The sequence below is a fragment of the Kryptolebias marmoratus genome, linkage group LG9 (genome assembly GCF_001649575.2).
Source record: "Kryptolebias marmoratus isolate JLee-2015 linkage group LG9, ASM164957v2, whole genome shotgun sequence".
NCBI lineage: Eukaryota > Metazoa > Chordata > Actinopteri > Cyprinodontiformes > Rivulidae > Kryptolebias > Kryptolebias marmoratus.
Genome location: NC_051438.1, coordinates 21040243 through 21061794, shown reverse-complemented (window position 1 = coordinate 21061794; position 21552 = coordinate 21040243). Strand labels below are relative to the sequence as shown.

The 21552-nt window shown below is 38.3% G+C and overlaps 1 long non-coding RNA gene across 2 annotated transcripts in view; it reads right to left on the bottom strand.

Moving 5' to 3' along the window:
• Nucleotides 1-11840, bottom strand: part of LOC108231299 — a 39533-nt gene extending 27693 nt beyond the window's left edge. For both annotated transcript variants that reach the window (XR_005233606.1, XR_005233605.1), the window contains exons 1-2: nt 11592-11840; nt 2412-2480 (exon numbers count right to left, since the gene is read on the bottom strand). This is a non-coding gene — a long non-coding RNA (uncharacterized LOC108231299). The remainder of the gene's footprint in view (nt 1-2411; nt 2481-11591) is intronic.
• Between the last annotated feature and the right edge of the window lie 9712 nt (nt 11841-21552).

Sequence of the window (21552 nt, the reverse complement as noted above, 5' to 3'; positions counted from 1 at the left end):
TGTAAACCAAATGATTGCCCAAACACAGAAGGAAAGACAAGGGTAAAATAAATGGAATGGGAGATAGTTATAGTTGAGAAATGAGATGGTACTGCTGCAGTGGACCTGAGTCAGCAGTTTTATGCTCAACGGGATTTTTGTTTTTCCCGCGTTAAACTGCTAAAACCTCATATTGTGGCCCACTTGTTTGCATTTACAGTACGTTTCATCCTGCTGGGACGAGTCCTGTTTCCGTGCTTCAAACTGTGTACGATTGTCGTCACATCAGCAACGTTTTAATGTTTCATCAGGTTCAAGAGAACAAGATCAAAATGAGACTAAAAGAACCATGATTACATTAAAATGTCTTTTCAGGTCAGGAGAAAAGCCACTTGATTTGGGTTGTTTATCACTTTGGTGCTTTATCATCTTAAAATTTCAATTTGACTGAGGATAATTACTCTTTATCTAAATATCTGGTATTTGTGATTGTGATAACACGAGGGTGATGCATTATTACTCATAAGGGGCTTTTTATCATGCAAATAAGAGTTCACCAGCATTCTTTTCTTATCAAGCCATCTTGTTGCTGTTAGGCAGATATGCAAAAATCATTTTTAATAGTCTATTTCTCCCATAGTACTCAGTCATATCTATTATAATGTTTTGCTGATAAAATTACATAGTTTTCTTAGCCCTTTACTTCGTAAAGTCTGCTCCAGCTACAACAGCCAAACATATGTTATTGATTTCTTCACAGCAGTCACATTAAAACTCACATTGACATGTGTAATAAAATTTAACAGTCTGAATCTAACAAATAGATTAATTAAGTCAGTCCTGCACAGACTGTCCAACACGAGTCCGACTCTTGTTCATGGAGTGAAAACACACTGAATGCTGGCCAGTTAGCCTCCCGTTTCACCGTCTTTACACTGAGCACCTTCTCACATCAAAGCTCGCTCAGCACCACGTCTCAAAGATACACAACTCCAGGAAAGAATGGCCTCTGCTGAGATATGAACACCTCTGACCTCATTTAAGGAAAAAATAGTCCCCTCCCCCTCCCCAGCCCTGAATCCGAGGATAGAGTGGCTATCTGTCAAGATCACTCGGAGATGTGCGGGAACTTGAAGGCAAAGAGTTTCTGAGCATCCTACCAGGAGTCTCAAAAGGGTTCCATTAAAGCATGTTCAATATGCCGGTCAGGGCTTTCAAAGTGTTGCACACCCTCTAGCCCCGGCAAACTCAAAGGGCATCAGAGCACATTCTGTAAGAGGAATCTTACCCCATTAATTTAATGAGTCCAGGGTATTAGTATGCTATAAGCTAGCCTTGAAAGCTCCTTTTTTAAAATCTTTGGTGGAGTTTTAAAGGAAACTTGGGAGTGACAAAAGAAAAAAAAACAGGGAGCAAGGTGTGCCCATTGAATCTGAGATAAGTTTCTGACTTTCTGTCCTCAGAGGGTAATTTCAAGTCCTTAAATTGTCTTTGAGGAAGCTTGGGTTGCAGATTAAGGATACAGGGTGGCACTTTCACAGTCACCTGGAGACTTTTACTGTTTATCCTAAATGCATCCACTGTACAACAGGCACTGGACTCGTGAAAAATGAAATGCATGTTTAGCTTTTGGCCCATAAGCAGCTATTACTACATCAAAAATGGGTCAGACTAAACACATTTTTGGCTGGACTCCATTTAGATTTTAACCACATATTTGAATGCTCAGTTACAGTGTCTTGTACAGTTACATGTTGAATAAAATTTATCCACAGACTTAGAAACACCTGCCAGACTATGCCATGCTGCCTTTTTTTAATATACGCAACGTCTCAAAGACAGCAATATACCATGATACGACACAAACACACACATACGCGCACTCACAATGTGAAAAACAATACAAGCTCAGCAATCCCAGCTGGTAATAATAGGCAGGGATTAGCACTTGGAGACATATTTGCATAACGTATTTAGAGACATGCTGTGGACTTTATGGCGCTATGAGCATTTCTTTTTTATTCAGATCTTGTCTGCAGTCATTTAACAGTTAATTAGCTTGGTATACAGTGATGCTGCTCTCTAAGGTTGTAATACCTGACTCAAAGGAGAATGCACACTTTATCACTTTGCAGTAAGTCTGCAATAAAGTGACTGTAACCTGTACGATAAAATGAAGACAGTGAAGTTTTGCCGTAGCCTGTCAACCAGGACGTAGCAGCTGCTGGAGCTAATTAAAGCCATAGTAACATGGTAACATAGCCTAGTATAGGCCTACATCAAACGCTCCTCTTCATTGCCAGTCTCGAGTCTCATCCCTGGGATGTTGAGGCCTCCTGTGACCTGTGCCGAGACCCTGCTGGGCCCCGAGAGCTGTGAGGCGAAGATGAGTGGGTCAGGATCACTGTGGGGTGCACCTGAACCAGACTTACCTGTGTCTGTGGATCTGCATACCAAAACGTGGCCATGTGGCTGTGAGGCACGAGTGCGTGGACTCTGACCTGAACAACAAAGGAGAAGGAGAGAGCCTGGGTTAGAGGTCAGAGGGAGCAAGGAAGCTTAGGAAAAACACACATAAGACACACTGGCTAAACATGATCAGAGGGACACATGTGGCACAGCAGAGGTAGAACCAGATGCCCTCAGATGTCCTGATGAAACCTAAGCTCAAAGTAAACATGTCAATTTAGAACTGATAGTGTTCAAACACAGTTTAAAGATATGCTTCAATTAAAAATCTATAATACTGTTTTTCTGGTTATATTCAAATAATAATAAAAAACTTAAATTTGCCAAGATACAAGTAAAAAAACCCTTTTTTTCCAAATTGCCATCCTTTGAAATAACTCCTATCTTAATCGTAATGAGCACTCTCTCTGAACAAAAGCACCTGAAGCCTGTTGAGAAAAGGTTGTTTCAGCCAATATTTATAGACATGCGATGAAAGAAAAAAAAAGATGAAAGAACCGATAGTTGACTCTCTGCAGTCCGTCTGTTTCTTCTCTGAGCCTGTATGTCAGTTGTTCGCCCTGTGTGTAGCTAACGAGAGAAACATATCCAAACAAATCTCTCTTGAAACTTTTTCTCATGTGCCAAAAAAACGTAAGGCTGCGTCAGAAAAAAATCGAGCTTTGTTCTTTTCAAAATACACAATATTTTAGTTAATTCCTGAGGATTATGGGGGAAGAGAATACAAATATATATTTAACTACTGCACACAGTTTTTACGTATGTTGAATTGAATCTTGAATGTATATAACAATATAACAGGGTTGGCTAGTAAATCACATGAGTGTTGGTTTCATTAATGATTCAATATTGAATCTAAAAGTAGTGTGGCAGAAGGGTGTAGGCGTTGCCTGTTTACACGGATCTGGTTCTGTTGGGTGAGACGCTCTAAACGCTGTGTGTCGTGGCTCTCAGGGTTTTGTCTGGCTGTCATTTGGAGAACGATATCAGGATGCATTGGGGGGACGCTTGAAGCAGGTCTCTGTCTCCACCTGCCACCCTGAGCGCTGACACAACACCCTGCTGGGATACATGTGGTCAGGCCTATCTACAGGTATGTCACTAGCACCCCAGACAGACATCAATTTGCCACCATTTTCGGAAGGTGAACACAGCACATCCGAGGCTCGCAGGGAGCGTGTTTAAGATCGCACTTTTACAACAGAGACCCTTTTCACCTTTTTTGGTAACACTTTCGAAAGAGCAGAGAACAAAAATTCAGTCCACCTTATGTTGGATATTTGGAGTACCTGCCAAGTTGTAGGCCAGAAGAAAAATGAGAAAGCCCTTGACTGGATTTTGGCAACCTGATATTATTCTGCCACTCTGGGCAGCCCAGGTCCTCTTGTTGTGTAAAACAGAGAGAAGGCAACTTTCCGCTTTACATCTTTCATGGCTTTCTGTGCGGAGTGAGTGGCTGTGAGGGTCCGAGTTCTGTGTTCTTTCAGCAGTTGTCGTGTGGTCTCAATCTCTTTACACATTTCACTGCCAGGCTCCTCTCTACCAGGCCTCCCCAAACTGTGCAATCAGCAGATGTCTTTATAGAGCAGCCCACTGCCACGTGCACGGCCTGCAATCTTTGCCAATTTCAGTTGGCTAAATATATTATTTTTTCTTTTAGGTTATTATTATTCTTTTTAAGCCCAGCAGCCAAGTTGATGGGGCACCTAATGTGGCCTGCGGTTGCAAATACCACCTCTTTCAGCACTTTGAATATAAACGCCCGGGTGATTTATCTTTAGCGTTTCTAAGTTAGTCCACTGTATTGTTTCGCTGACCTGCTTTTTTAAAATAACTTTCCATAATGTAGTTCTTCACTGTTTCTAAACCATTATAAAGATGAAGTCAAACTGACTGAACAGCTTTTAGGATGCAATGTAACAGAGTAGGAATATTTTTCACTTATACGAATGCAAATCGAAAGATATTCTAGACAGTTTTTTTTATTCTTAGACCAAAATACTTAAATGTTTAGAAAAAGACAGTTTTTAAATAAAACTATAGCAAATGCTGCACATATTGTTGTGGGAAAAAAATAGATAATTTGAGAAAACAAACTCCAGTCCACTATATTTTAGATTTTGTCAAGTTCTTCTTCCATCACACTACAAAATGTATTAAAAAAAAAACTAAAAAAAAACAAACATGCAAACTTATAAGTATAATGACTGATATTGTTGTTAAATTAATTAACTGATTGTTGTTAATTGAAATACCCAGTTGCTTTGCTTCAAGTAGGCACAGTTGTACAGAGATTATGGTAGCAAACACAAATATTTTTAATGATAATATTAAAAACATTGACTCATATGGATATTATCATATGTACATTTCTATATTTTCCTTTTCGTTGGCTCTATCAGGCCAAGCTTTAGACTGAAATATCACCATTTTTTCACCACTCCGTTTGTCTGACAGCCATAGCAGCTTTTTATTTTTCACATAAACATTGTGCACATTTTACAACCTATGATCTATGACAATACATCGTTCGGGGTGAAACTACTTCAAAATTTTATGAAATTAGGTAAAATAAGCTTTGTTCTGGCCAGACTTAGTATTTAAATGCTGCTTAGGCTAAGTGTTACTCGTAATAAAAATACTTGAACGCAGACTGATTCGGCAACTGTAAGTCCATCACTTGAAATGTTATTCTACAATGCGGCTGCGCTTGTTCTATTCAAAGAAATGATAATACTTTCACAGCCAATATGATAGTCAAAAAATGTTGAAACTAACTTTTTGTGGACAACAGCCATCCATCCATCATGGGCATGTGGCAACATAAATTTTCAGAACCACCAGCACCACCTGGGCACCATCAGGGCACCACCATGCCAGCGATTTGTGTCTGTCACTTCAGATTTCAATATTGCTGGAGAGGGTGGCAGACTTGTTAAGGGTTGGGTACCCACAAATCGAGCTGTCAAAATTAGCAATCTTTCTGCTTGGTTTAAAGGGCAAAATGGGTCACTCGCTGAGGCAACAGCTAAGACCCAAGAGGGATGGCACTGGAAAATCATTCATTACAGCATGTTATCAAATTAACAAAATATTTTTAGATTGATCCTTATTAACATCTGAAATAAACTGGCAGTTATTAGACTAATTATTTCGTGTAATTGTGTCATATTAATTCTCATAATAGTGTTGATACCTCTGTCAATTACTCCTTAATGTCTAACCTGACCTTTGAAAGTGATTGCGTTAATGACAACTCCATAAATTTGCTTTTTTGAAATTAATTGCCGATTTTGCCAGTATAATGACACGGAGAATTGTGTGCGTGTCCGTGTGCGTGGGAGTGTGTCTCATAACTGGTGATGTTAGATTTGTGCACTTGGCAAGCTTTTTTTTTTTTTCGCTCCATTTGGTGACAGATTGGGTTTAAATAACATTATATCTTCACAGTTGTGACTCACAAGCCCGGGCGCTACAAAGTCAGGGTGAGGTTTAGCACTTCAGCTGAGGATGAAGAAGGACCAGGTCGCCTCACTTTGTCTTTTAGTTTATCACTTTCTGGCCGAGCATAATCTGGGACTCAAGGGAGCGTTCGTTCAGCACAGTTCACCCTTCAACAACAGAACCCATTCTTTTCACATCTTGTCACTTAATAGTTTGTAGTGATTTCTTGAGCAGATGGATGCACTGAACCAGACTGAAACTTTTTGTAACTTTCTGTCTGTAGGACACATGGCTAAAACACAATTTAAAAACACAAATGCATGTTAACGATGTGGGAAGACTTAAAACTAAACAAACAAAAGCAAAAAAAAAAACTTATAGAATTTGTGGCATAAGTTTCCAGTCATTTTAAGCACGTCCTTCTAGAAAAAAAGACAGCTTCACGTCAAACACGGCTTGGTGCATTGCAGGGTGCTAAGCATAGCTCAAGCTAACAACAGTGCTACAGTTTTTTTTTTTTTTTCATCAAGACTTGGAAGATGTTGGCTGAGGTCATGGCAGAGTGCGTTTTTTTTCCCTGAGCCCCAGGTAACGGGCTACGGAGGGGAGATTTTAATCTTTGTTTTTGTTTTAATATTGATGCTGCAGGCTCAAAAAGCTCCTCAAGCGTTAATCTTGCTTTGACTTTCTGAACCGGAATACACGACTGTCGGCCACGGCCCCGATGTCGGCCATGTTTGTTTTTGCTGTTGTTGTGCTTTCAAAGGCTAACTGTTTTACAGCACCTCCTGCTGCTCCCTGGGAGGAAACTTTTGCAAAACGAATTTAGCAAACCCATTTGAAGGTAATAAGATCTGTTTAAACATGTGTTGGTTTTTCTTAATTATTCTGCACTTGCATTTTTTTAAGCAAATGCTGTGAGACTGCAGTGTTCTTTTTATGAGTATGAGGCTTTCTTATTACAGAGCCTTTATAAAATGTTTATGTTAAAATTTGAATAGAAAGATTCTGTTCAGTGTAGTTTGCTCAAGACTGACCTAATGTGCAACAATTTAACTTTATAGAACTCAAAATCTGTGTGGCAGATAAAAAACATGGTTTTTAAGCAAAAACTGTGGCGCACTTGAGGTCCAAGAAAGATAAGAGTGGCTTTCTGCTCTAAAGTGTGCTCACACTTCTGCTTTGATGCAGTTGTCCTGTCCTCAGCTGCCCGTCCTTTAAATGCCAAGCCTTAATATAAAGTGGGGCACATTGGAGGGATAGGGACTGTCGCTTGTGCAGATGGGGAGTGCAGTCAACAGTGCACGCAAACTAATACAGACGTAAAGTGGCAGGGACCTCACTGATCATCAATGAGACGTCACAATAAACAAGCTGCAGGACGTTGGCATTCTGATTCCTGGTTACATAACGCAGGTCAAATCTTAATTAGAGAAATGTTACTTTGGAATTCTCAAAGTAGAAATAATACTATTATTAGTATATAAGTTAATATTCTCAACTATTTCAAATTTGGACAGGTTTAGTTTTTGCTCAGCAGTAGAAGTGGAAGAGGCTGTCAGTTTTCCAAGTCAGCTACAGTTCTGTGTTTGTTTAAAAAAAAAAAGTAGCTAAAGGTTACAAAATCTCCACTTCAAACTTGCATGTCAGAGTCTTTCAAGCAGGCGTCAACTCTGGCAGTAACATGCGTCCTATATCGTGTGTGTCATTTTTGCAAAAACTAACTGACAAGAAGGAGAGAGTCCCTGAGCAAGAGGCAATGTATAGCTCAGACAGCTGTGACATAGTGTGATCACATCGCAGACAGAAGACATAAAGCAGATGACCGGTTTTATTATGTGGGAATATGTGAGTCATGGGAAAGTTTTCTAACAATTACTCTGGAGTAGTTATTTACAGTTAGGTGTTTGTTCTAGAAGAACACACTTGGATTAATTTAACTTCAAAATACTCCTAATAAATATATCAGAGTGACTAAATTTTAACTATTTCAAAGAAAAAGCTTGAAGTCCAAAAAGCAGGATTATCACTCATGTGCCTATAAGGGTGCTTTAATTTGATGGTGTGAAATTGAAGCTCCTTTGAAGAACATCCACAGAACCCCTTCCCTTATTTATTTCTCATCAGCGGTGTGACTCTGACATGTCTCTTTTTTGTACACTAGAATTATAGCTGGGCTAAATTAAGGTACATTCAGTGAGATATGTTACCAGAAGTTTCAGGTGAATCAATTAATCCCCACAAAATGAAAACGGGGCCTGTTATATAAGTGGGCTTTTCACTGTGTTCAATGCATATCCTTTGAGAGACTCTGAGCTCAGATCACTTTGATCGTCATCGTTATTATTATCATCATCAGCATTGTTTCTGCAAATGCTCTGAACAAATTTTAACAAAGCAAAACAGAGAATGAAACAATAAAAGTTTGCATCCGAAACACTACGTAAATAAAAACCCGATTTGTTGCATCTTATTTACACTTTATAGGTCAAATTTACCAACAAGTTAAACAAGTGCAATAATTATCTTAAAATGTAAAACTTTTAATATATTTTTTGATGACATTAATAATAACAGATTTAAAATGAGCAATATTTGAATTAAAAGAAATTATAAAATTTTGGAAAATTTCAGTTTTTAAAGCGGTACCATAATGGCATATTTTAAGGTTCAGTAATTAAAAAAAGGCAGCTGCTAATTAATTTGACCTTGTTGCTGTAATTTTAAAGCACGTTGATTTAATTTATTTGTTTTTTACAAACAGTAATTTTATTTAACCAAATGAAACTATTCGACGTTACATGGCAATTAAAATGTATATTTTTTAATCCTAAATTAAAATACATTTTTTATACAATTGTATAAGAACAAAAGAGAAAAAGATTTAAATAATTTGCAGTAAAATTAATGGTTAAAAAAAAAAAATTCCTCAGCGACGGAATAATTTTTATTTAGAGAATACACGCAAGTCCGCGTTGTGGATTTGATACTAAATTCAGTAAATAAAACACAGCAAGTTATTAAGAAAAACTTTCAAAGACAAGTTTTATAGCTTATGTCAGACAAATGGAAGGTGCAAGAACAATCAAAGTAATTACTTTCTTCATACTTTTCTGTTAGTTTAGCGGTTTGTCGGGGGAGCCATCTGCTTATGTGTTTCTTTGTAAATCTTTTCCATTGTTTTAACATTTGCAGAACTTAATGTGCAGCATCAAAAGAGAACGAACTCCATCAGCTCGCGCTTTCAAGGTTCTCTCTAATTGGCAAGATTCTCTCATTTCAAGTCTTTTTAGTTCTTCAAGGGACATTGTCTAGAATAGGAAGCTCTCATCACAATCAAATAATATGCAATGATAAATAAGAATCAAAGATTTTGATCAAATGCTGTGAGTCAAATCGGATGTTTGTCTAAGTGCTTCTCAGACTCTTCTCTAAGTGTGAAACTTCTCTGAGTTTGTGAAATAAAAGGCCGCCATCTGTTTTTTGTATGTTTGTCTGTAGAGAGGACATTGAACTGTCAGCAGCGTCCCTCCTACTAATCAAGACTCTTAGATATCCTGACAACACAAATCTTTAATTCTTAAACAATCTTTTGAATCGTATTTACATCAGTAGGTCAACTGTGGTCAAAGTGCAACAATAAATATTCGCTTTTTGATGGAAATGCAGTTTCTATCAGTTGTTTTATTCAAGCTTCAAGCTGTAATCTTATTTTAAAATTGAATTTTTGATGGAAAATATGATTAAAGCATTGATTTGAAGTAGTGTTTTTAAAAAGTAATTTTATTCTCATTTTAGTGTCTTTCTTTCTTTCTTTCTTTCTTTCTTTCTTTCTTTCTTTCTTTCTTTCTTTCTTTCTCATATATAAGCATTATTACCGTAAAACATTCCAAATATCTTCACTCCAACTCAAGTTTAAAACTGATCAGCAGGAAACTGTGTTAAGGGGGGCAAAAAAACTTTTATCCTTTGAATCTCAAAGAAAAGTATTTCTCACATGACTTCCCAAAGTTAGTCCACTGCATTGAAAGCAACAAAAAATTAAAAAAGAAAAAAAAAAAATCAAAGGCTTCCTTGTGTCATACTTGGAAAGCTTTTAACTGAAACGACTCAAACAGACTTACGTATGAAGCTGTCACATTTTACTCATCTCAAAACTTAGAATTCGAGCTGAAAATATTTATGTAGTCTCTTTTTCCAAAACTAAACTCTTTAGAAGTATGTGCCCTTATTCCATTTACAATATTCATTGTGAAATTTGTAAATTGTATCAACCCATAAAACCTAATTACCTAAGTTTGAGGTTAGCGTAGATCTTTAGAAAACTAGTGAAAGAGCCAGTCACTTGTGTAAATCTGCTGCATATGGAAAATATTTTAGATCAGCTCGACATTTAGTTGCTAAAATAAACTAGAGAAAAGGTAATCTTAAAGATGTCAGTATGCTAGGTACCTTCATGTCAATAAATGTAAAACCCGTACACGATGTTTTCGTGCACCAGCAAGAGCACCAGCTCCATCTTCCTTCCTCTCCGTTAGCTTAGCAACAGCAGCCATTTTGTCTGTGTTTATATTGGTTGAGATTTCTTTTTCAGGTCACGCCGTACGTTTTTGAGATTCTCGTCAGGAAATGGCCCCACAAATTTTATTTAAAATTTTGCAGAATCAAGAGGTCTTAATTTGAACCTTTAGCCAAGATAGCGGGGAGGGAAATGTAAATTATTTTAGGCATGCGCTGTGCATGTCCTGAGCACTGATGCTTTCATTTTGTGCTCAGAAGGTGCCAAACGGTGTTTAGCATTAACTGCATGACTGTTGCACAAAGGCACATACATAGAATACATTCGTGTGCATTCACATTGTGTGTGTGCGCATACACGCACATATATATGAGTGAGATGAGTCTATTCCTTTCCTGCTTCAGCCACCCGCTGCTCCCTCCATCAGACTACGTAGACACCCGACCAGGATGTATAAGCTCAGCTGGCCAGAGGTCACCTTGGTTTGTTTACTTCCCTGTAGTGGATTCAGCAGAAGCAGAGTGGACCATCCTCAACAGCTCGTCTGCCAACATGCATTCAGTTCTTTACTCTAACTGGAACCTAAGTCAAGCTTTGAGGGTAAGTAGCACAATCTGTACTTTTTATTCACAGTGTCAAAAAATGAGAAACTGTGATGGACAGATCTGTTTCACACGGCTCTTTTTAATTTCTTTTAAGTCTTTGAAATTTTGTAATTTATAGTCATGTAATCAATTAGTTATCAATCTACCAATTAGTGTCTTTTTTTTTAGAATTTCACAGAATAATTCACTGGAAATCAATAAATTTTTAATCTAGCATTTCATAGTAGAAGTTGGTTACTAAGAGAAGATACTTGTTTCCAATTTTTTCAGAGGCCCGAGTTAGCAGCAGACACACTGTATGTCTTTCGGTTGAACTATTTTATTGCTTTCTATTATAACAGGAGCTGCAATGCAACCACACAAAGAACAATAAATGCATTTTTACAACTAAAAACTGGCTCAAGAGTTCTCTGTCTCTGGTTTTGTGAGGTTTCTGGGCTCGTTGTTTTTTACAGGACCAAATTTTCAACCATGAACTCAACATCTTTTAACAGGGTTTGAGTTAGGTAATAACCTAGCTAATGTAATTTGTCACAGACACCTCTGCAGACATACAAAGACACACAAACACTCACCTCTGTTCTGTGGAAAGACTCCATCATAAAAACACTGGAGTCTCCTCTGATTCTGGTTAGGTCCTAAATATCCATGTTACTGAGACAGAGAAGTAAAACAAGTGGGAGTGAGGCTGGAGACAGGGTTTTCTCTGTTTCCAAAGAGCTGTCCTAACTACCCTGGTAAATATAGGAGAGCAAATCCTTTTCAGGTTGAGAGTATGACTCAGGACTGCCACATAAATCAGTGCAGGCCCTGCCCGGCAAAGGCTGGGAACGCCATGGGAGTGGTAGGCGGCTCTACCGTGAGGGCTTTTGGGGAAGGATTATGGATTGAGACGTACAGCTGGGAGGCTAAAGTTACACTTTTCATTACCACTTCGAGGGGGTCTTGGCTGCCTGGAAGCCAGTCAGATTTGTGAAGACCTCTTTTTCCCCCTGGAATGGTTGTAATTCTGCAGGCACATTCTTCACCTGAGGATAATTGTTTTTGATATGGCAAAAACAATTTGGTGAAATGCATTGGGACATGCTATTTCTCTCTCTCTCTCCCTCTCTCTCTCGCTCTCTCTCTTACCAAAGAAAGAATGAAAAAAAAAAGAAAAAGGAGAGGGTATTGTGAAAAGTCCTTATTCACCAAAAGACCAGAGTAAAGAGAGAGCAGTATGCCCCCTTCTGGCTCTTTTCTTCTCTCCCTCTTTTCTTCTCCTTTTTTCCCTGGCGTCTGGAGATGTGAAGAAACGTCTTTTGATCAGCTCTGACAGAGCCTGGGCCATGTGAAGAGGGTGGCTCGCAGGACTCTGCCAATCCATGCAAGGCAAAAATGTTCCTAATAAGAGAGCAATAAACTAACGAGTGCTGTGTGTCCGTCTGATCCACATTCTGGGCAAAGTTTGTGCCAGCACACCCATCGCCTTCTGACGTGCACCCGACTCTCATCAGTTTCTGGACTGTTTTCCAGGTCACTGCATTTAACCTGCACAGTCCTTATGCTCTCACCAATGTTGCAAAATCTGAAATTTAAGAAGTTTGTGGGCACACCAGTAATAAAAGCGGGAGTATTTCTAGTTCTAGTTTCACATTTACTGGAATACTGTCACTCCTTAGGATTTATAGCGTGTGGCGTTTCTGTTGAACCCAAAAGAATATGTGGTGGTAGAAAAAAAAAAGTGTAGGTTCACACTTGTCAGCTTAGGTTATTTCCACAACTGATTGCCTCCATTGTATGGGCAGGTTTGAAGTGGTCACTTATCAAAGTACTATGTCTGCAGGGTAAATTCTCTGGTTCTCTATACAGCACAAGAAGGAGATAGGTACCTCTCACAGCTTCTCAATGCAGGCCAAATAAACACATCACCTCCACTGCAGGGGGAGGAGGACAACAGCACAGCTGCCAACTCCCGCTCTTTATACTGGCCTACAGCAGCAGCAGCCAAGTCCAGAGTGCTGCGGGGCATCCCAGACATGAACAGGTGCTCTGTTGGAGGAGTTGGGCCTGCTCTTGGGCCTGTCTCTAGGACGGCGCTAAGTGCTGGATGTGTGAGGGCTGTTGAGGACAAGGCTGGCCAGACTTTAATGGCTTGTTGGTGAGTCTCGGGCTCAGTGCTGGTAATTATGGAGGGGAGAGGCAAATCAGCAGTGCTGGGCTACCCAACGAGGGGGACGGGCCCACGCCCAGCGGGGAGGGGAGTTCTGCCACAGGAGGGACCAATCAAGTGTGAAGCAGAGCGCAGACCCTGGGCCTTGGTTCAGTGGGAAAAGCCTTGGCCGCTGGTTCAGAGCGCTGCAACTTTCACGGATTAGTAGAGACACTATTCTGAGGACTGAAAGGGGGAACGCAGCACGGAGGCAGCATCAATGCATGTGTGCACGCACACAAACACACAGTCTTCCTCTTTCTTTTGCCCTCTCACACACAAAACCCACCAACAGCTGGGAGGAGGGCCACAGCAATTGCCACATTACCATGGCAACGGCATATCTCACATTTGAGCCAAAATGAAGACACTTTGGGCTGCAACCGGATATTTATTCTTCCATTTAATACAAGTATTTTAATAGTTTCCCTGTGTGCCTGTCGAACGCTTCCCCCCGACTGAGTTAAAGAGCTGCAATTGGCTCAGCTTAGTGCATCAGACTAGCATTTTGTCATTTTGTAAATTACAGGATATCAGCACTGCAAATTTAACTTTTGTAGTTTTGTGGCAAAGGGTCCAACAAATCAGCTGTGAACACCAAATTTGTTGTTCATCTCTGCCTCCTACCATGGCCCTGTGTGGAAATGGGTGCAACGCATTTGAAAGAATCAGCTCTTTTAAGTGAACTTATTGCTAAAATTAAAATATTTTCACACATTCCACGCCTCTGGCAGGTTTAGCTTTGAGGGATAATTTTACACTTGTTTAGTTTTAAAGAATTTTTGAAAAGCATAAAGGACAGATGGTTTTTTGAAAAAAAAAGGACTCACAATCAAAAATTTTAAATTATTTAAGGTTTTAACAAGCTATTGGTGTTTTGAGAAGAGTAAAAGCAATTCGAATAGATTCAGATGGTCTCAAGAAAATGTCTGGAACATCAAAAATCTTCTTAACAAGAAAATTATTTTAAATTATTGTTAGAAGAAAAATCTTTGCCTTGAAAGTTTATGGCGACATGCAACTCTTTAAGCAAATCACAAGCAATTAGCGTTAATTTCCAATAAATACAAAAAAAAACTGTTTTTTGGCTCAGATGTGATATTGCAAACTTTACATCTGCTTTTAAATCTTTAGCACCACATGATGAGGAGCAAGGCTGATAGTTTTTCTTAGGTTTACCTGAACTAAAGGTTATCAGTTGTGCTGGAAATGCCATCTGGACCTCTAACATCTCCATTTCAGTGAGACTTGGTGTTAGTGTTGAGCTGGACTTTGTTTACAGGTTCTTTTTTATGTTTAAAATAGCACTTTGTGCATAAAACAAATCAATCACAAAACTGCATTTTCATTGCAGTTCTGTTTGTGTACCTTTTACTTTTTACCCATAGTTGCAAAATAATACATTTACTTTCACATGCAGAGTAAAGGCTTAGCATCTTGCTAGCTGAGCTACACATATGCACTGACAAAACCGTGGGATTGGACACCTTCCACCAGCACTCAGCTACCTTCCAAGAAGTAGGAGAGCAACAAACAGCGTGAATGCATCAGGGAATTTTATTTGTTTGTTTGTTTGTTTTGTGGCAACAAAAGAAACAATGAAATATGGTAACAATCTAACAGTAACAGACTGCCTGTTTGAAAAAGTAACTAATCACTTAAACAGCAAATTTGGCACATTTTGTTAATAAATACACAACAGGGTTATAGCACTATACATTGCAATTTTTCTATCAAAGTCATCAGATATTAATAGTAACTACAGTAGAAAGATGAGTAAAAGTGAAACTTTTAAAATTTTAAAATCACACCAGTACATGTAGAAAACACAAATATCTTGTGTATATTTTAAAACAACAACAACAAAGCAACATCATTTTTGTTCTTAAAAGATCATGACTGTACTTTCATTTATTTGTGCTAGAAACCAATCCATAAAATGAGAACTGAAGGGACAAATCCACAGTATACGCCTTAAAAAACATCTATTGTTAAATGAAGCTTTTTTTATTGATACTTCATTAGATAAACATATGTTTGGACAACTGCATTGATCTGTCTCAAGCCTTCAAACTGTTAATAAAGCTAACATGAAATTTCAATTTTCAGAAAATAGTTTTCAGTCAATTAAAAAAAATGCTTCTAAAAATAAACAATAATTAAATAATAAAATAAAATAAAACAAAACAAATAGTTTTCAGTTCCAATGTAAAAATTGTGTAAAACCTTAATCAAGTTTATCTGAAAGGCCTTAATTAGATATTTGATGCTGGTTAGTTTTATAACCAGGAAAAAACACATCAGTGCTATTTACTTATTCTGATTTTAGCACAGTGGTTAATGTTACTAAACCAAACAGTTCAAAATAAAACTGTTCACACAAAACTACTCTGCAATTTGCCTCCCTTAAGAGCAAACATAAAAACACAGCTACCATGTCTCTATGACACAAGTCTGCAGACCAGTTCTGTATTTGTAATCTGATATTGTAACATATTCACAAATAAATATATCTCACACATCGACTTCGAAGTTTTTATCAATTAAAGTCTTAAAAACAAGTTTAATGAACTGAGTTTGTTTTTATTTTGTTGTTTGTTTGTTTGTTTGCAGAGTCACCAGTCCTGCGATTGTTGTTATTCAGAATGACATCTGATGAACTGATGTTTTACTAACTTCAGGCTGTTCATGGCATTTAAGTCAAGTCAACTTTACTTAGTATATAGCATTTATCACATGTAAAGAAGGCAAATGAGCTTTCCAATAAAAAAAGAAAAATGCAATCAATCAAATAATCAATCAGTCAGTCAATACATAACAACATAAAAGTAAAAATCCAAACAAATATTTCATAAAGAAAAAATTAAAGGAAAAAAAAGGATTTATATACACATTCAGACACAGACACATACAGACATGTTTACACACATATATAAATTAAAACCGGTTTAAAATCAGTGAATCTATACATGGAAAAAAAAAATCGATCCATCTTTTATTTTTACCCACTTGTTCCTGTTCAGAGTTACAACAGCCTGGTGCCTCCATCCATCAGTCACTGAGGTAGAGGCTGAGTTCACCCTGGACAGGATGCCAGTCCATCACAGGCCACATGACAAACAAAAAAAGCACCATTCACACTCACACCTAGGGATAATCTAGAATAGCCAATTAATCTGTTAGGTAGGATTTTAATCAAAGCCAGATTTGCAAAATTACCGTAGAGGTCTGTTTCTGTTGTATGACACTGTGGCCAAAGTATTAATGTACATTCAAAACTGCACGAACTGGACCAAAATGGTGTAAAACAAAACAAACCAAAAATGATAAAACACATTATTTCAGTAAAACAAAAACACAGCAGATAAAATTAATAAAAGTTGTAAAAAAGGTAGAGTTTTCAGCAAACATTTAATATGGTTCAAGGTCTGAGGAGATCTTATTTGAATTGGTAAATCGTTCCACAGAGTGAGACCAGCCACTGGAAAAGCACAATCACCTTTGCTTTTCAGTTTGGTTCGTGGGTTTGTATAAAACTGGACATCTGATATCCCAAAAAGCACCAGGAAATTTTCAGGTTAATTCTGCAACTTGTTTTTATCATCTGGTCATCCTGTTCAGGGTTACAAAAAGCTGGCACTTATGTCCAGGAGTCCCTGGGTGACAGGCGAGACACACTTTGGACAGCTCACCAACATGCATGTTTTTGAACTGTGAGAGAAAACCAGAGCCCAGTATGTTCAAAAACACACAAAATATGAATGTAATGATTGAGCACAGACACAATTTTTAACATTTTATTATTGTTTTACTTACAAACAAAATAAACACACTGAGAAACATTGCATCATGATTAACAGGCTACAAAGTGTGTGGAGCTAAATAACACAACTTTCAAGCAGAATACATGAGTTAAAGTCACATTACATCCACTAATGTGTAATAGGAGCTTTAAAAATTAAAATGATATTCTTTAGGCTAACACACTGTTGTCTTACACTCACTTTCTGTGGCTGTTTGATGCAACAAAAAGAACTTGGTAGCAATTAAAATGTTTCCAGCAGTAGTTTATATCTTTTTAACTGGGGTTCTCAGGAAAGGTTATGAACCATTAATGTCTTACCTGTTGTAGGTAGCTCTTTGAACTGCCTCAGTTTGAGCTGAATCTGACCAAATTGATGAGCCTAGTCGGAGTGGGGACACTGATCCAATCTACTAATTGTTTGGTCTTAGGCTCTGTTTACACAAGAACGATCTCCAGAAAACGTTAGAGATTTTCTGATGCTGACTGGGGAAAAGTTTCACGTGCACACAGTAATCCTATGGCTGTTGAATTGGCTGTAGTTTCCATGCCAGGTCACTAGCTGGCTCGGTGGTTTTTGTATTTCAACAACACATACATGCGCACAGACACTTCAGTCTCCAGCATGAGGACAGTCACATCCAAAATGGTGATCACACATATATTTGTTTGGACCGACAATGAGGTTGGGTTGCTCCTCGACACTGAGTAGCACAAACAGTACTCTGTTATTCGCCACTGTTACTGTTGACAATCAACTCGCGCAAGCGCAGAAAAAAAATGTTGATTGTAGGCGTACGTAGAGCATGTGCAATTTCACAAAGATGCTGGGGTTATCCAAAAACTTCCACCCTAAGACCAGGGTTCAAAACATTTTGGTGTCAGAGAATCTGATTTCTGTTATTGTGCACACAAATCGCTGAATCACAACAGAAATATTTGGGTTTCACTTCAAAACAGCATTGTGTAAACAGAGCCTTAGTTATCCCGAGATTTAGACTGGCACACAGAGGTATTTGCAGGTATTTAATTGTATATTGTACCATTAAATAAGCACATTTTTGGTTCAAACAGTTGATATGAAACATTTGAAGCCTGAGTTTTTAGTTCATGTTGTTTACTTTTACTTGCATTTACATTATTGCTTAAAACTGTCTAAACTTAAAAACAAAATGGAACAATATGTGATGATAATTAAGATCATTTTAGGCTTAAAGCATGTGTAATGATTTTATATAACAATAACAGCAAAAACTCTGCATCCATGATGTCATTTTTGATAAGTTATTCTAACTTGATGTATGCAGTCGAACCCAACCATTACCAAAGCAGTGCAACATCATAAATGTATTATTTATTACCATTTTTACCAGTTTACCTGTGATCTGCTGCAATGATTTACAGTGCATTAGATATAAAAGCAAATTCACCTGCATGGTCATTAGAGGGGTGTTGGATTTGTATCTGTCCTCACTTTGTTGAGTAAAAGCTTTAGTGAAAACACAAAGCTCAACAATCACAATACTCATCAGGCTTCAGCTGCTGTTGTTGAAGGATAAATTGAAGGTTTTCATCTCACATGACAACGCCTCCCATTCTCGTTTATTTTCAGCGTGTATTTTGATTCAGTTTTTGTCCCCATTCTGTGAAGAGAGTAAACACGTAAATGGTGACGCTGATTTGTTTCTGGATGGGGGTATGGGGAACTCAAGTTTTATTCTATTCTCTTTAATGGCATGTCTTCCCCAGACAGACTGTGTGTGTGTGTTTGCATGTGTGTGCATGTGTGGGAATATGATTTTGTGTGGTGTATGTGTGTGTGTGTGTGTGTGGGGGGGGGGGGGGGTCTTTGAGATGAGGAGTGCATGCCTGTATCCAGGGGCCTCCCCCCACCTCAGTCCCCCACCCAGTGCTTGCTTTGGATACCATCATCATCTTTCTCCTGACACACGTATACACACACACTTCCTGTCTCTCTCTTGGTTTCTCTCTGCGTTGCTCATCATGCTTCGACTTTGAAGTCACAGCTTTCTCTTTCCTTTTTTTGTCTCTGTGTAGCTTTGATGCACTAACATTCTGTGAATAGTTCCTCTAATGCCTGCTTCCTTGTGCCTCACTCTTCCTACTCTGCCTGTGTAGGAACGGTGAGTCTCTTGCCTTTGAAACGACATCCATAAATTACAACTTGTCAAGTGTCATTTTCCTTGTTTACAGCCATTTTGTGCTCCCACTCCCCCTTGTTCCTCTCTTGTGTTTCACATTTAATTGCACCAATAATGTTGGTGGTGCTCACCAGCTCTGCACATGCAGCTTGTAGCTGCTAAGGGGGAGCGGAAACTATTAAAATATTTTCCGGGCTTTACAAGTTTTATGTGAGTAATTTGTGTGGATATATCCCACTGTGTTACCACCAACTAGGAGAACAGAATGAGATTGTGCTGTGGTCTGTGTTACAATAGTGAGAGGAAGTCAGAGACAGACTGAGGGAACTGGCTGAAGGGTAAGAGGAGGTGTTAGAAAAGACGAGGGGGAGGAGAAAGACAGAAAGAGGGAGAGTTAAGTCTGTACAGGAAATCTGCTCTAAGTGTTCCTAAAGAGCGCGTGTTTTTCCACCCCTACACAAACAGTGTAATTTATTGCATGTCTGTTGAAGTCAGCAGCCCTTTATAACCCCACAATAATTTCCCATATGTTCCATATATCACCACAGAGAGAGGGCGAAAGAGAGAGGGAGGGTGAAGAGAAAAATAAAAAAGACTGAGGCAGCAAATATGTTCAAGACTTTATACACACATATATGCATTCACAGGAGACCTGACCAACTGCAGCTGGGACAGTACCCTCATCTTAATCAGCCTCACACTGGTGTACGGATGTATGTATTCCCTGCACATTGCCACACCTGTGGGTGGCCTATGAAATATTAAACACTCCTGTTCATGTTGTTTACTTTCATCATTAAGGGAGAGTCCCTGATAATAGAAAACTTCTCTCTTCTGGGTGTGCAGCAGGGAGTTCCTCGTATAAGTCTGGCATAACTTCCATTCTTCCAGCAGGAGCAGTTTGTTTTGTCAGAATTGATCAGCAGTGATAAAGCTGACATAAGATGTTTTTTTTTTCAAGAGAAAAGAGAGCTGTGCAAACACAGACTTGCAAATATTCTTAGTTCTACCTGTGTTTCCTTGATAATTTGTTAGCCATTGGTGTGTTAGTCTCCGTATGACAAAATCAACCTTAAATTAAAGCAATAAGATCTTTTTAAGTGGGATTCTGTAGAATGATTATGAACAATTTGTATTTTACCTACTGTAAGTGGCTTTTTAAACAGCCTCAGTTTGACCAAATTGACAAGATAATGACTAGTTTGACTGTGGCTGAGACCAAAGCAGATTGCTGCCATCTTAAAAATAAATCAATTTCCAAAGTTTTTGTAGCAGTTTATGCAAACTTTTTTTTTAAAGAAATCTTTGCATCACTGTCAGTTTTGCATTACACAGTTATTTACACAGAGTTTTATGGTTATAAGACTTGCAGAATGTAGCTGTAGTACTTCTGGTGTAATCTGAGGCACTTCCTGCAGAAATATCAAAATATTTATACCCATATAACATGAAACAGATGGTGGTGTAAAAGTTTTATGAAATAGTGTTTGTGTGAACCACTTTGAATTTTTTGAGATTGTTGTCATTTCAAGAGATTAGAAAGCCACATTGGTCTTGGACTCACTCAAACTAGCTATTATCTTATCAATCAGAATTAAACCCTAATTCTCCAAACCAAGTTTTTCCAGGGTGCCCACTTCAAAAACTCTGAACTATCCCCTTAATTTAATGCAAATAATTTGTACTTGAATCTGTGCAAGTTAGTTTTTGGTTCAATTAATTGTACTTAAGAAATATACAATTAGTACTGTACTTTACCTGTCATGTGGTCATATTGGTCATATACTGTATTGTTATTATTAAATGGTTAAAATGTATTTCTTATTTAAAATTACAGCAGAAAGTGAATAAACATTAATTTAAACTACATAAAGTTTGATAAATCTCAATGATTAACATATCTGCTATTTTCCATTGTATCTTTACAAAGAATTGTTCAGTCAGGTAGGGCTTTTTTGTACTTCCCACAGCCATGACATTGTATGGATTTGAACTTCACTTTCATCAGAGGAAAGAAGAAACAGGCAGCTCCCTGTTGGTCTGCGTGATGTAGTCAAGGACAGAAAGAGTTTCTTGAGGTGGGTGCTGGCTTGTTGGGGGGTTGGGTTGAGGTGCTAAAGAGCTGATCGATCCCCAGCTGCAGGTGGCCAAGCAGGAGAAGGCTCTGAAATCTGTCCTAACTGCAAAGCAAACTGCATTCAAACTGCAAACAAGAAGGCACAATGGAGGGACTAGTCTCTCCAGTGATCATCAGATAATACAAGATGTACTGACTTCGAAATTCCTCATACTGAGTCTTTTATAAATACTCCATAGAAAATAAAAACAGTTGTGAGGGGGCAAGTCAGGAAAAAGTCACCCCTAAAATAAAGCGGTTGAGT